Below are 16,655 nucleotides of genomic sequence, written 5' to 3' on the forward strand. Positions count from 1 at the left end.
GCTATGAGGCTTAATTAACAGCTGCAAAGTACTTTGCAGTCCTTGGATAACATGCACAGAATTGCTGGTCCCTGGGGAGCCGCCTTCTTTGGCAGCGCTGGGCTTTTTTGTGAGGTGAATATCACTGTCTGAGGAGTACATCGGCAGTGATTATTTTCTGAGGCAGAACAACAACAATCTTGCAGGGGGATGCTGAATTTTTAATAGATCCTTTGGTTTATTAAGGCTTGCTACACTGCTGTATTTCAGTCACTTTGTATCACTCCAGAAAGGCAGACCCGAGCCTAAGACTGCGTCCCAAAATAGTGCGACAGTTGAATTCCAAGAGGCAAAAGTCTCTGTACACAGACAGGTTCAGATCCTGTCTTCAGAGTCAGGAGCAGGGGAGAAAAACCCACAGAGGCAGATCATTTTCTTTCTATTCAGTAATGTGTGCGTGCGTGCGTGCATGTGTATGCATAAGAACTTTATAAAGCACAGTTAATAGGGAGGCAGTATGCTTTTTGCATTCTCCAAATGCCTAATGCATGGTCTCAATAGGGATCGGGGCCTTTTGCATTCTCCAAATGCCTAATGCATGGTTTCAATAGGGATCGGGGCCTTGGAGCCAGCCTACAGTGCAAATAAATAATGAATACAATAAAATAATATCAAATTAGTTCCTGAATGTGCCGTTATGGCCAGTGTCTCAGCCGCTCCACAATATTTCCCAGTGTATACAAAGGTTGCAGTATCTTTGGGAATTGCTTCAGAGTTTAATTTCTTCTACAGTGAACGCAGCACCAAACGGTGCAGAAGACACATAACCCTCCAGGAATTGTTCCTATTAAAATAATTGCGAGGGCAGATGAATACTGCCAACAGCTGTAGTTCGTCCCACAAACATATTCCCTCTCTTTTTGGAACCTCAGCTCCTAACTTCTGCCAGGGCTCCTGTCAGATGCAGAAATAATGGAGCATATTTCCTGTGCAGAAATAAAACAATGACTGTGCCATAAACATGTTATGCAAAGACCTGAGCTATCCAGTCAGTGTTGCACGGACAAAAACTTAAAAAAGGCAACAGCTTGGTACATTGAAACGCAGTCCATCTGCCTGCAACAATGGCAACAGAGCTCACTTGGGCTGACAAGCTTTGAAAAAAAGCCACACTTTGACAAAAGCTCATTTCTGAAACTGTGGGCCAAGATCTGTGTATAAAGTCCATCTGTCATCGGTCATTAGCCCAAAGGTCTTTAGCCAAAGCATTAGCCCATGGTCAAGAGCCCCAAATCGGAAACTAGGAGACGATGCTTGGTCAGGAAAGAGACCCAACAAGTCAGAAGATGGGGCAGGAGTCCAAGACTGGGAACCAAGACAAGGAGCTGCCAACAGAAGATACTTAGAGACTGGTAGCTCAGTGGATATGCAGCAGAGGTCGGCTGATAGGGCGGTCCTTTAAAAGTGCAGCGCCAGGGCCAACCAGGGAGGCAGACTGGCATATTTGGCCCAATAGCTTGTCAAGCTGCGAAGGAAAGACTTGACCCTTACATGTCCAACTTGTCATCGGGGAACTTCAGGAACAGACGGAGAAGATCAGGATCCAACTTTCATTTCTCCAGCATGCTTTTGGAGCGGCCTTAGCCAAGCCATTTGGCAATAGTCTCTTCTCTGTGCTGCAGCTCACCCTCTGCAAAACTGGAGTAAGAATACCTCCTTTTTTCCTACCCTTCTCCATTATATGTACAAAACCTTTTATAGTAGAGAGGAATCAAAGTATCTCAATGCGATCAAAGTATAAAAGTCCATAACAGACATTGTGCCGCAGGACCAAGCTGTTGTAAAGTACTGCTGCTCTTCAGGATTGACACTTCAGTTGCATGAAGAAGAACTGGCTGAGACAGGGACCTGTTGGGGCAGGTAGTAGGGTAAGAAACAGCCCCTGCCTGGAAGAGCTTAATTTAAATTAAGACTCTTCAACTGGTAGCCTGTGGGCTGCATGTGACCCTTGAGGGGTTAATATGTGGCCCCCCCGACTCCCAGTCTGGGTCCCACTCCCCACACTGAACTGCCAGTCTCCAGGCTCCCCCTCCCTTCTCCAGGTCTCAGCGAGGATCCCCAGGGAGTAGCCTCACTCTTGGGTGCATGTCCAGGCAGATGGCCCCGAAGTCAGGGCCATGTTGGCCTGGCACCCTGGTCATCCTGGGGTCTGGCCTTACCCAGTCCTTGTGGGTGGGGCTGAGGGAGCCAGCGGCTGGGTGCCTCCGGGGGATGCAGGGACCCTGTGCACTGCTGTGGGGCTACACGGGGGCATCCATGTGGCAAAACTTCCAGGGTCCAGGGATGCTGTGGAGGGTACAGTATGTGGGGGGTATGGCCTACATGGTGTAGCCAGGGGCTCTGCAGCCCCCAGCCACTCAGAAGGTGGACAGCCCTGGTTTAAATAAACAAGACCCCCCCCAAAATATGTGCAGCATCGGTGACATGATTCACAGAAGGGCAGGAAACAGGAATAGACTGGGACTCTGGTCTACTGTTCCCATCACTAGACTCCCACCCTTTCACTTCCTTAACCCCTCCCCACCAGGACAAGACTAGCTGCCCATCATACCAATACTGCACAGCAGAGCATGGCAATTTCTGGTTGTGGACTTCAGCCTGGTGACCAGGAGCTCTGGTGCCAGAGGAAGCTTTTCTTTTCTGTCCAAGGACGTGCCACCTGAGAGCTTGCTCCCAGGTCTGCGGAGTTCATGACCGCCAGATGGGCCTCATTGCTCTCTGGTTTCCGTAACACGCAGCATCGTGTGGCTTTGCTCTGCTTCCTGCGTTCCCATCGTCCACAGGCGGTGGAGGAATAACAAGCCCCCTTAAAAAAAGAGAGAGGAAACCCCCCCCTAAAGATGTATCGATCCTCAGGTTTGCTAAACAAATGCGCTTCCTGTACCTTTCACATAGGCAGCAAAAACAACACGAGTCACTAAATAATTGATCCACTCGATAGAAGCTGCCCTCCGTGAGCCGAGGAAAACCAAAATAAAAAAATAAAGTAGCAGGGCAGTCTATAGTTACAAAGAGGCATTAGGAAAAACACAAAGGTCAACGTGAACCATTTTTGTCCTAGTTTTACGGCTTTGGTATTTGTCCGACAAAGTCAAACTCTCTGACAAGCCCATTTATTTCTGTAATTCACGTCTGAGTGGAAGAGATGAGCGATGGACAGAGCCACCTATGAACTTGATATATTGGCTAGCTGTCATCAGCTTTTACTGTCACAACTGTATTTCTTTCCACTCAGCATGCGGGTGAGGAAAGGAAGGAGGGAGGGGAGGGCAGTTTTGCAGGGAGCTGAGTTTACCAAGAATGCCGGCTCCACAATAGGCCTGTCAAGCTGCTAAAACAGACCGTGCTATATTTGCAAAATGTTGTTAATCAAGAGACTCAGTTCAAGGCTTTTGACTGGCACATCCAGTTAAGTTGTAGCAAACACATGTTGTAAAACTACTGTGCTGAGGCCACCTTCCTAATGAATGTGAAGTAGAAGCAATCAATCAAAGAATCAAGAGCAGTCAGCGCTCAGCTCTCTGCATCTGCGAATGCAAATTGAATGAACAATAATGAGTGTTATCTAATTAGTCCACACAGCTGCAATGTTACAGCCCTATATAGGACATACCTTGTTAAATTTCATGGTATGTATAATAGAGTGTCTGAGTTAAAATGATTAAGATTTGCCGTGTGCCTGCTTAGTAAAATAGAATTAGGTAGATTCCTAGTAATAAATGTATTATCTTCAGCAGATGGCCTTTGGATTAACTAATACAGGGATCCCTTTAACAGTAAGCCAGTTAAAGTGCAAATTAGTCAGAGGTAGCATGATGGCTTAGTGTGTTAGTGCATTAACACTTTGGCCCCAGATCATCAATTGGTTGGGAACTGTCATCTTGACATCTCCAGATGGGACCCATTCCAAGTGAGTTCACTCATGGAGCCAGTTAGCCAGGTTTTTCCTTCTTTCAGCTTTTCATTGGACTGCCAGGCACACAAGGCTTTCAAATTTTGTCTCATCAGTGGCCAGATTTTAGTTCAGCTGTTAATACAGCTGAAGCTATATGGAAGCAGCTTCTGTGCCCCGTTGGCTTGGCTGTGGGAACCTGAAATGGCTTTTCATTCATTATGTTTGCATGCTGGTTTTGCTGCTGAAATTGTTTTTTTTCTGGGCTGAACAAAGGCACCCCATCTTTGTACTGTTGTCGTAGTGGTGTCTAGTGACTTGTACCAAAGAGACACGCTTTGCTTAAGGAATTGGTCATCTAAGTATGGCCAACACCTCAATGAGTTGACATCTGTTACCTCCATTTTGGGCCCATCTTGGCAGGCTCCATGCTGAACTAGGAGGTCAACAGAAGCTTCACACGCTCCAAACCCTTCAGGATTTGGCCTTACATAAAGGCAGTGATGAAAATTTGGTGTTGTGGTATTTACAGGCAAATTGTTATGCAAAAAGGATTAAGTACATTACACTTTAGGTGAATATGTTGCCACTAGGGAGGAGAGACTACTTACTATGGTATCCAATCCTCATATGGTTCTTCCAGGACCAGATGTTCACACTTCCTTGATTTTCTGGGAGACTAGGAAGAAGGGAAAGGATTTGTTAATTTGATTTGGGTGATGAGCTGCTGGCAGGGCCCAGCTATGTCTACAAGGCACTGAACAAGAAGTAATCAAGCTATTTTGCAGCAAGGGTGACTTAAGTTAGAGTTAAGGGCAGACTTTCCAACTATAAGGCTAGCTAAGCACTGGAACAGCTTACCTGTGGCTGGCTGGGGAGATCCTGTCTTCTGAGGTTTTCAACAACAGCCAAGACAAACTTTTCTGGGGATGGTCTTGGTATACTTCACCCTGCTTTAGAGCAGGGGGGTGGCTTAGCTGACCTCCTGGGGTCCGTTCCAGCCCTATGTTTCTATGCAATCCAGTCCCTGTAAGACACCACTTCATCTACAAACCTGAACTTCAGTGATCGTGTGCATGAGGCAGAATGATTTCAGCATCATCGCACACATGCACACTCATACATACATAGACATACCCAGACATTAATTTTTTAAGTGTTCATATATTATTTTCCTTTCTAAATATCACTGCAATTATCACCAAGGTTTATCATCATTAACAGTGGTTAGCTGATTAACACTTGGTGAGATGCACTGTGGCAATCATCTCCTCCTTCTGGCCCCACTCTTCTTGTTAATTCATTTTTTAGAATTATTTTCAAGCAGCAGGCTGATAGAGAACAATTATTACATGCATTTGTTAAATGCATATGTTTCATCTGTTTGTGTACGTGGTGTACGTGCAGAGGCATGGGGTTTTTCCATTCAGTAGATATTTAGTATATAACTAGATGCCTTCGCTGCAGGGGTAGTACTGCGGGTCAGTAGTGAAAATCAGCTCCACTCCATTGAAGCCAGTGAAACTTCACCAACAAGCGACTCTGAGGCCACTAAAAAGCTCATAGAAAACAAGCACAAATGTGAATTTTGAAATATTATTTAGGTTCTTGCAGAACCCGAATGCACAGACTTTGCAACAGGGTCTGGCAACCTCATCATGGGGAAGATCTCTTTTTTGGAGCCTTGATAATTCTGGTTTGCCTTGAGACTGGAGGTTGCATATGGAACAAATTTGGGGACCAATACTGGCAAATGCTTTTTTTTTCCCTCAAGCAGCCTTTGCTTGTAGGAGAAAGGTTTTTATATCCCATTCAGCATGGTAGTAACCACCTAGAATAAGACAGAATGGAATGGATACAATTTGCAAAGGCACATAAGTGACTCAGAATTGGTCCTCAGGTTTAAAACCTTACTTGGACTCGTATAGAGTAAATGGAATTTAAGGCAAGCTTTCTAAAGGATTTAAGCACTTAATATTCACTGAAATCTCAAAATCCAGCCCTCATGCACTTATGAAAGTTTTATCCTATATAATTATCCAATTCCATGCTAAATGTTTAGGTGCTCATTCCCCAGTGTTTCCTCAGAAAGTACCAAAACACTAAACAACCCCCCAATCTGGGCAAAATTCACCTTGGGGTAACTCCATTTAGGTCAGAGATCTGGCCAAAGGAGCGTTTCAAGCAACGCTTGCGCTGCCAACACTCTCCTACTCAACAATATCTCCTTGTGCAGCAAAATTTGCAGTGGCCCTCCACGGGATGGTAATTAAATGGGGATGTTGCAGCAGTTTATACATTTAATAATTTTAAATTATGCACATATTTATTGGACCCATAGGTTCATCATCAATTTATTCCCTTGCAGCTACTCAGTAGGCCTTTTAGTAGCTCCATATTGATTTCTCCTTCCATTGTTGACTTCTCGTGACAGGATGCATCTTGGCAATTTGGCAAGGTAAACAACTCCGCACACATTTATTTGAGTGCTGCTGGTTAGGAGCCATAAATGTGTAATGAACAACCTCGTATCTTCGGAATTAGATCTTCGTAGTGGTCGTTAATTTCATCCCGTGCTGATTTAATAAAAACCTCTTGGTAATAGGCCAGACTCAATTACATTAGTGCCTGGAATATTATAAAAAGAGGAGGAAAGAAAGTACGTTGCCCACTAATAAGTGCCGCCTCCTCTAATCTGGTCTGATGCTTCAGGAATCTGCCTGGCTGAAACTCAAATACATCTGTATTTTTAGGCAGAAAGAGAGGACCCTTCATAAAGTTGCTCTAGATCATGTATCTACCCCTTCGTTTATATATCCCAGTATATTGAAGAGGTTGGATATAAAGTGTGTGTGTGTATATATATCCATCCAGGGGTCAAAAAAACGCTCTGAACTGCTCCCTTGCAGGGCGGAGAACAACGGAACGTGCGATCTGTGACGCCACAAACGTGTCTATTGCACCACATATCGCACGGCCACGCTTGTCTGGATGTGGCCAAGGTGTGCCACTGTTTCATGTCACCAGGGAAACAAACGCCTGCGCTCATGTGGATGTGGCCTTAGGGCATGTCCACACATGCAGGCACTGCCGTGGCAAAAATAACAGCAGAACAAATTTCTGCTGGAGATTTGTGCCTCAGCACACATGCCTGAACGCACACGTTGGTGTGGGGGGAACTGTGCCGCTTTAGGCAATTTGATCCTTCCCAGCTTCCCTGCAGGTGCTGCACACCTGTGTTGACCCTAGCAGTATAAAAAGCTGCCCTGGTGACCAGCTCAGGTCTACTTGACCTCAGGAGCTTCTCAGGCTCAACCAGTTGGTGTCTGGGGATGCCAGCCCCTTGTGCCACCTGGACTGCTGCAGCAGCCCTGGCCTAAAGTGGCCCCTACACTCCCTACCCATTGCAAAAGCCTGGTAGTGAGAACTCATGCCTGGCTGTGACCTGCTGCCACCTGATACAGCACCAGGCCCCTCGGGCCTGCAGTCCCATGGCTGTGGCCCTGCCAGATCTGGACAGGGACTGCACGGATGCCTGGGCTGTGGTACAGGTGCTCCACCAGAGCTGCCTGCACCTCTGGGTGCAGCTAGGCCATGGCTCCAGAGAAGCACCACTGTGTCCAGGCAGCTTGACCCAGGGCTAGAGTCTGCTGCCTGGCTCAGGCCTGTGAGTACCAGCTGGCAGAGCCATGCCCATCCTACTGGTCCCTGCTGCTGCCCTCTGCCCCACTGTTGCCAGCCCGGACCTGACAGAGGGAGAGGACGACAATGAAGATCCTGTCATCGTTCCCTGCATCTCTCAGGGACAAGCATCGCAGTCAGCCCAGCCTGCAGTGCCCAGCTTCTCCACTGACCAGGGAAGATGTGGTGATCCACAACCCTCAGGCCTCAGTGGGTGAAGAGCTCATGGCCCCAGTGATGCCAACACCTCCCCTGTGCCCTTGTGGCCAGAGTCAGCTCCATTTAGCAGGACATGCTAGCAAGGTGGGGAGATTATCCTGGCCCTGCTGGGAAGTTGGTCCCTGCATGGCAGACGTGTGAGGGTCGGGAGAGGAGGGAAGTACGGAGGTGGAAAGGATGGGCTTGGGGCACGGGTAGGGCCTGAGGAGGAGATGGGGGACCTCTCGCTTGGGACACCCCTTGGGTGTGGTGGTGACATTGGCTATGGCCTGTAGTGTCACTCCCGGCATGCCTGGACTGCAGTGGGGCAGCAGGCCTGGAGGAGGACCCTGCCTTCTGAGACTCTGGCTGGAGATCTAGGTTCAGGTTCAACCAATTGATATTCTGATAAAAAAAAAAAGTCTATTGAAAAATTTCCAATCGATTTTCAACTGAAATCTCAGTCTTAATAAATTAGATAACTATATAAGTAATTGTAGTAGGGCTGGAGTGGTGTTGTAGCCATGATGATTCAGGAAATGTATAGGAAGCAAGGATTGTTTGGGTGATATCTTCTATCGGACCATCTGTATAATTGGGAGAGGTATTAGACAAGCTTTTGAGGACACATTGCTAAGGAAGGGCAGTTGTTCAACATCTCTCCCAACTGTATCACTAAAATAACCTTTACCTCTCAAATAATTATAACAGGATCTACTGTCTACCTTTTTTATATCCTAGAGGCAAGGGACACTCTAGTAATTAAGGCATGAGACTGGGAATCAGGGGGGTCTAGTTTGTTCCTTGGGGCAACCACAAACTTGTGCTGTGACTTTCAGTACAATAGCCAAATATTTCCTCGCTTTAATTCATCCTCACTAAAATGAGGAGACCACTCTTTATCTCATAAGTTTGTTTTTTGTTTCAGTTCATTAGTAGCGGCAGCAGAAGTCGTGAGCATCATGTACAGTCATAAGTGACAGCTGGCCTTCCACATGGAGGTGGATTTCATCCATTAATTAATAAATTGCTATTACTTGTTTTCAACGATACCTAGCATCTGCCCCCCACTTGATGTTAGGCATTGTAGAAGTGCATTTTCTAACTACGGGTGTGCTGTATATTATTATTTCACATAGAAACACCTGCCACATCCATACAGCCTGAATTGCCTTTGGATTTAGTGAAATTTCTGCTTTGTAAAGCTTCCCTGTGGGAAGAGGGAAGTATTTGCTCAAATACAACCAATGTGTAGGCTCCTCCTACAAGCAAGTTATTAATACAGGACCCATCTATTCCTCTCGAGGCAGTTCTTATTCCATCATGCACAAGATATATTTTTGGAGAGAGGTGATAAGTTGGAGAGATGCAACATCAGTTTTACAGTAGAGCCGCTGGCATGAGTGAGAGGAGAATGGTAACATAAACCATAAAAATAACAGATGGAAGGCAGATATAATAAAATGGAAGCACAGGCAAATTATAAACCCATTCAAAATGTTCATGCAGATAAAACAAGGAAACAAAAATACATCTAAAATCACCAGGACTGGGTGTCTGTAGGGGGAAGAATGCTTTTTTGTTGTTGTTTTGTTTCGTTTCATTTTTGGTTCATAGTGGAGCTATTGGGATGAACTGGAGGATACGCAAGAGTTTGTGCTTCAGACGAAACTTTTGTGGCGGCATCACTAGCTGGCGGTGGAACTCTCTTCCTGCAATCAGCTGAGGTTTAAAGCGGCTGTTCCCCCCTCACTTGCACTATGGGAAAGCAAATGTTAGTATTGCTGTTGCTCTGCTGACCTATAATCACTTCCTTATAACACCACATGATCTAAATAATTTTGGAATATGTGGAGTCAATAAAAATAAGAAAACCTGAAAGCACTAGTAAGGGTAAAAGAAAAAAAGCAATCCCAAATTGAACAGAGAGTCTTCAAAAGTGCTCCTGAAGCTTTGACAGAGTAGGCAAGGGCAGTGGTAAAACAGGCAACACAAAGAAGGACCAGACTGCAGCGAAAGCACGATCCTTCTAATTGGTGGAGAAAACCCTGATGGAAACAGAAAACATCTAGCTGAGGCAATCACCCTGATTCTCAGCAGTACGTACAAACACCTTGTGCTGGAAGAGATTTGGTTAAATTTCATGAATGATTTCATGAAAAATAAGCATAGTGCAGAGTACCAAGAGTTTTCAAGTACATAGGTTAACTTCATGTTGCCTTGATCAGTAGCCACGATACAGCAAGGAACCACCTGGCATGATGAAAGGGCCACCTTACACGCATAATGACCAGTTCTCCCCTCTAAAACACGATAGGGACAAATTTCACACCTAGTGACACTTAAAATGCTAATGAGGGTTTCACCCTCCTTACAGCCAGGCTGAGTTTAGGCTTTCAGCTGTGGAAAGGATTTAGACAGACTAGATGTGCTCTTTAACCCTGATGTATGGAGGTGGACTGCATTGGGTGCTGTTACCCAGCTGAGTGGGCTTGTTGCTCACCCAAGAGGCAAGGCATGTGGGTCATGTGCCATAGAAACTTTTGTAAAGAAAACCTTTCTGTTTCCAGGAGTACCCATAACCAGGCAGTAGGAAGAGCACGAACTACAGGCACATCGCTTTATGCCACATTGTTCGTAAATCTGGAGGTGCGGTCAAGATCTCGGGGTTCTCCTGTTCCTAGCGGGGGCAATTCATTGCACTGATGCTCCTGCTGCTTGGTTCACAGTGCTGATCTGACCTCCGTGGTTTCTATTCACTGCTCGCTGGGAACATCTTAACACTGCCTTTGCAACGGGAGCAATCGGTGATTCTGTGGACCTCTGTGGATAAAGCCAGCATGAGACCTATGAACCGTGTTAGTTCAGCTTCGGTTTGATTGAAGGGTTTTAGCAGGACTGTTAGTGCACGAGCTGATGGACCTTCTTGCAGGGAAGATTTTCATCTTCCTTGGATTAGGGCCACTTGTGTATATGAAGGTCAGCGGGTGCCACAGTACATAAGCTTGGGTTAAAGTACCAGCATCGACAACTCCAAGGATTTTTGTTACAAGGTTTGTGCATTTAGGTGCATTTCTTAATGCCTCAGCTCTTGAGAGACATGTGATAACACGTCTCAGCCTCCAATTTTTAAAGTGACTTTGTACTTTTATTGCTACAGAGAAAATCTGGAAAACAGCATCTGATTGCACCTTAAAAGCTTAAAAGCAAATCCTCCCCCTTCCTCTCCTGAGGAATTTTATTTTAAAATTTCATGACTTTTTTTTTTTTTTTAAAGCTAATCTCGCTTTTTTTTTTTTTATGAGAGGAAGGGGGAAGAGCAGGGTATACTGAAGTACTGTAAAATTAATAGAAAAATAAACCAAAGCTGTTGAATGCAAAATGGCACATGGGGAACTTAGCATGATTACTATAATTTTGAGGATTATTGCTTTCTCAGGTTATCCTGTTATTTAATCGTGAGACTGGAATACTGTTTGGCACAGAGGTTTCAACAGATAAGAAGCGTCTCTCTCTATGTAAAGAGATAATAGATATTGTGCCAGTAGATGGAAGTCAAGAATACGCTGTTTTGTGTCGAAACAATAAACTTTGTTGCTCGCTGCAAATGGCTCCCACTGCACAGCATTTTACATCGAGCTGTTTACATTATGTGAGTGGTTTTCTAGGAGATGAGCTGGTCCAACTGTTCTTCCCCATCAAGATTTGGTGTTAATAATTGCTCGCTGTGTTCTTCGGCATTTTATGTAGTGGAGAAAAATAACATTAATAAACAACCAAACAAACCCAACCGCCTGTAATGACAGCCCTTTGGAAACAACATTTTGACAATGGAAGAGACGCTGTCAAAAACATCTGACAATGAAGGATTCCAGTTCTATGGGAGCCATGCAAATGGGTGATAAATATTTGAAAAGTGAGTTGATATGTACTGTGATGAGCAAAGGGGAAAAATAGCAAATAGCACACAATTTGGCATCTTGATTGATTTTTAGGTACCGCTGGAAAACCCTTGAGCTGTATAATCGAGTCTCTTTGTTCTCCAAGATTGGCATCGTTATTCTGAATTTCATAATTCTCCCCAATACAGAACTTGCTTCAGGAGTGCGGCATTTGGAGTATTGCAATGAAACATTTGGATCATGACAGTGGAGCTGGGTGTTATAGTTAACGATTATGCTTTACTCTGTAATGGGGACAATTAGAGCCTACAGCTTCAAAGTGGAATCCAGGAAAATACGATTATTCAGGTGGAAAAAACTATTGAATGGAAGCTGATTTTGCACGTGTTGAAAAGAAAAAAGGTTTGTGGCTAGTTTATCATCATGAAACCCAGAAAGTACCAGATGAGTCTGCCAGTCTAGGTTAGGCATTTTTGATATACATAATCGCTGTAGGACCTGGTGTCTGAGATGCTACACAAAATACCTTTAAAGACAAACAGCTGGACTGCAAGAGCTAGCGGTGACAGACCTCCTCTGAACGTTGCTGCCTCTCAAAACTCCCAGTATGAAAATGTACCGCATTGGTGACTGGAAGGTTTGAGTCTGTCCATAGCTAATGGTTCCTATAAGCTTCCAGTTCAAGTTATAATGGGTCATGTTTTAAGATGTAGAAATACCAGAGAAAGGAGAAAGAAATGGAAGTGCAGGGGAAAGCAGCTTAACTCGAAGTACCAATCATGAGGCAGCCACATAATCTTTGGATTTGGGCTGCTTTTTGGGGTGTTTTTCGGCTAGTCCACTAAAACTACTGGGAGTTTTTCCACTGCCTAGAGTAAGCCTAGGATGGGAAATCTCAGCTACTACCAGCTCTGAAGTGCACCAGTTTGGGGGAAATAGAGGCCAGCTTGTTCCATGCTTCCTGCACTATACAAGAACACAAATTGCCTCACATGGCAGGAAAAGGTGGGTGGTTTATGCCAAAATGATGGTATTACCATGTCATCCCTCTAGCTGGTACAGTGCCAGGCTGTGCTCAGTCTTCATGCAATCCTCAAAAGATGGGATGACCAAGAGAAAAGGCACCGGGGCAGTAGAAACCGCTTCCAACTGCACGATCCTCTATACAGCAGGCATTTAGAGAGGACTGGAGCAGAGCATTATTTAAAGACCAAGAGATTTTCCAGACGTACAGGTAAATAAACCTAATCTGCTCGCTGCTTTGGGGAATGATGGAGACTGTGCAGCTATGTGCCTTGGAGCTGTTGGGTCAGGAGAGGTATAGCAGCCTGTCATTTGAACCTGCAGTGCCGTTGTCTCTTCTCCAGTGTCCAGGTTTGCAGGGATCTCTGTAGACACAGACATCTCTGCGCGCACTTTTTTTTTGTCCATTTATGCTCAGTCCTGCCAGGGGCTAAGTGTCTGCATCTTCCACTTATTTCAGTGGGAGTCCAGGACACTCCAGTTCCTTACAAAGCAGTGCTAAAAACCTCATGCAACTGGATCTTTAGAGGACAATAGACCCCCCCTGTGTTTCTATCCAACACCTGCCTGTCATCTACGTCCTACCTCTCTGCAGTAGAGAGAAGGCCCCTTCAAAATGTAGCTGACAAAACAGAAAAAACAGACATGTATTTATACTTAATTATTCATCCTAGATTTCCATAGCAACCTCCACAGGAACCTCATGGGAGAAAGCCTGAATGTAAAGGACAATGCCTACCAATTCTGTACCTCCACATGTATATACTGCAGCACACTTAACGCCAGCCTCTCTCTTTGGGAGGAAACATTGCCTGGCGCTCCCAGAAAGGGAATGGAGGTAGAGACCCTAATGTATGGCCCAGACGAGATTGTTAGCAACCTCAGCCGGAGCAGTTTCAATGCGAGGAAAGAGGGTTGAAGTCAACTTGGAGGGGAACCATGCTGGAGTGGAAGGTGAGGCACAAGTGATGCATTCGATGAGTTTGGAGGCGAAGCCACTACAGCCTGTGTAACACACAGCATATTCTGTGTAATATGTGCATATTCTGTCGTGTGAAGGTAGGTGTTACATTGCTTCTGCCTCACCGAGTCCTTCAGTGATCTGTACAATTTCCTGGAAGCCCAGTCCCCATGTAAGTCAGTGCAGGTGTGTGGTCCTACTGCCCCCGTAATAGCAGATGCACTTAGCAACCTTTAAGGGTTCATTTTTATAGCCGGGTTTCTGTCCTGTAGGTGTACAATCATCTCCTTGTTTTCCTCACTTGGAGAGTTGTGCGCCATTTATTACGCATGTCCATGGGGTTAACCCCAGCGTGGTTATCACACATTATTACACGTTCTCAGAGCAATTATTTTATTTCTAGGGGAAACAGAAGCTATTTTAACCAAACAGGAAAACCTTAACAGACATCTGGAGGTGAGAGGAAAGAGCTTATTGCTCGCCTCCCCTTTCATCCAAACGCTGATGCTCTTTCCTGTTTAATTCACCCCTCTTAGGAAAAGGATGGTTTCTATGTACAGACCTTACAGGTGTAAGTGCTATCCCATCCATTAAGGCAGTCAGAAAGGTTACAGTGTGGCAGGTTAATGGTATGGCTGAACTCGGATGCACAGCACACAGAGGCAGCTTTTGCTGCTCTAGGCAACGCTCCTGTTGGCAGCTGCCTACTGCCCTTTACTGACCCCATTCCACCCAGATGTGCCTGCTCTGGGACCAGTGATGTTTCCTGCTCCCAGAAAGGGAACGGTGGTAGAGACCCTAACGTATGGCCCGGAAGAGATTGTTAGAAACCTCAGTGGGAGCAGTTTCACCAGTCCTTCACCCCAGCACAGCCATTCATAGATTACTACAAAGCCAGAAGGACCATTTTCCACCATGGAGACTCCCTGCTGTGTTCTGCATGTGGATTGGGAATGCAGGGGCAGCTCTTGTGCATGCCTTAATATTCAGGTCAGAGAGTACATCTACAACACAGTGTGGAGAGGTGCACAAGCCAGGTTTAAATGAGCTACTTTGGGCACTGGAAGCCATCTAGCCAGGGTGGCATGGTGCTCCACACGTCCTAATTCAATCAGCATCTCAGCCCATGCTGAGCTCTAAGCTACTTTCAGTGCCTAAAAGCTGCCTTATTTAGAGAGCTAGCTTGGGTGTCTCCACACTGCACCGTACTCTTCAAGTGTTGATCTATGGAAACCATTTCCTGGGATACACTGCCAGGCTCTGGAATGGGCTCTCAAGGGAGGTGATGCTCTCCCCTACCTTGGGGGTCTTCAAGAGGAGGTTGGATAGATATCTGGCTGGGGTCTTATGAACCCAGCACTCATTCCTACCCAGGTCAGGGGGTCGGACTTGATGATTTGTTCGGGTCTCTTCTGAACCTAGAAACTATGAAACTATGAAGTGCAGGACCCTGGTGGCCTTCGTGAAACGACATACATTTTCAGCAGAGAGAGAGAGATCTGTTCCTGTATAACCAGCTAATTATACTCTCCCTTTCCCAGCCTCACTCAACAAAAGTGATTTTTTTAACTCTATTTTGGGTCCACCAATAGCATTTGTGTGTTCTGTTTTCTCAACAGAGCAGGAAAAATCTAAGCTGGGTGAATGGGATAGGAAAGCCAAAGCTTTGTGTTTCTACAAATCCACAGAGCAACGAGCTATTATTTCAAACAAAAGGTGCTGCATTCAAGTAAAGTCATAGCCATTTTGTGGACTTGCTGCTTAGAGGTCTCTGAGAAAAGGTGCCTTTGGAATTATGTCTCTCTTCTATTGTCCTTTTTTAATCATATTATGTGGATTTTATTACCAAGGTAACAGTCCCACATGCCAGATTGCATGGCATTTACCAAGACAATACCACTATTCAGAAAATAATGCCTGGCTTAGATTATTCTTGCTCTCAGGTACAGGGATGCGAGCCTTATGGAAAGCTGTCAAGGGAGATGCTGCTACAAATGTAACACGCTCTCTTTGTGATCACCGAAATGAAACCTGGTAGCCCCAAAACCCTGCTGCTGACACACAGCAATACTTTTGCTTGGGCTGTGGTCATTTCCCAGCCAGACTGAGCAAAGAAAGTGGAGGGTAAGCATTCAGGCATCCGACTCTATGAGATGACAGTATTTCATTTCAAAGCTGCCTACGGGTTCTGGAAGCCTGATTCCTATTAGTTTCTAATGGGGAATGAGTATCTACTTGCTTTAGGCAGCTTGCCAAGTCTCAACCTGGATGTTGTAATGGATAGAAAACCTGGGAGATGAAGAAAGCTCTGAAATGCAGGGACAAAGTGATTTGTCAACATGTACACAGAAAGAAAAACTCATGACCTACCCACAAGACCATCTCTCCTCTCTTAACCAGACCAATGGGAAATGTAGGTAAAGGTGGTGGACACTAGTGACAGCTAGGCTTGTGAATACAAACACACACTGGGGGGACATAAGGAGAGAAAGTTAAGTACATGCCATCTCCAAACCCAGCTAGTACATTTTACTGTTGCCTGATAATTCTAGCAAGGATGCCAAGAATACAGCTTTCATACCCCAAAATGGAAAATGTCTATCATCTGCTCAAAATCCTTAATCCTATTGACCATCATCTTCTTCTTGAAAGACTCAAACCCCCAATCCCTTCTCCTGATTACAGGAGTTATAACAGGAGCCTTAATTGATACTGTATGCCACATGGCAGTTAAATACAGGCAGCCCTTGATTTTACGACGTTCGAATTATGACGAATGGTACTTATGACACACTGTTTTGACTTTCTGATGTAGGTTTTGACTTTATGATGCTCAATCCAACACAATGCCACGCCAGCAGACAAGTTTGCTGTGCCGCCCATCTCCCTGCGCCAATCCACCGTGCAAAAAGCCCTTCAAAAAGTCCAGCAAAGTCGCTTCAAAGGAGTCCTTCCAAAT

This window comes from Alligator sinensis, unplaced genomic scaffold (assembly GCF_000455745.1).
Source record: "Alligator sinensis unplaced genomic scaffold, ASM45574v1 scaffold118_1, whole genome shotgun sequence".
NCBI classification, from domain to species: domain Eukaryota; kingdom Metazoa; phylum Chordata; order Crocodylia; family Alligatoridae; genus Alligator; species Alligator sinensis.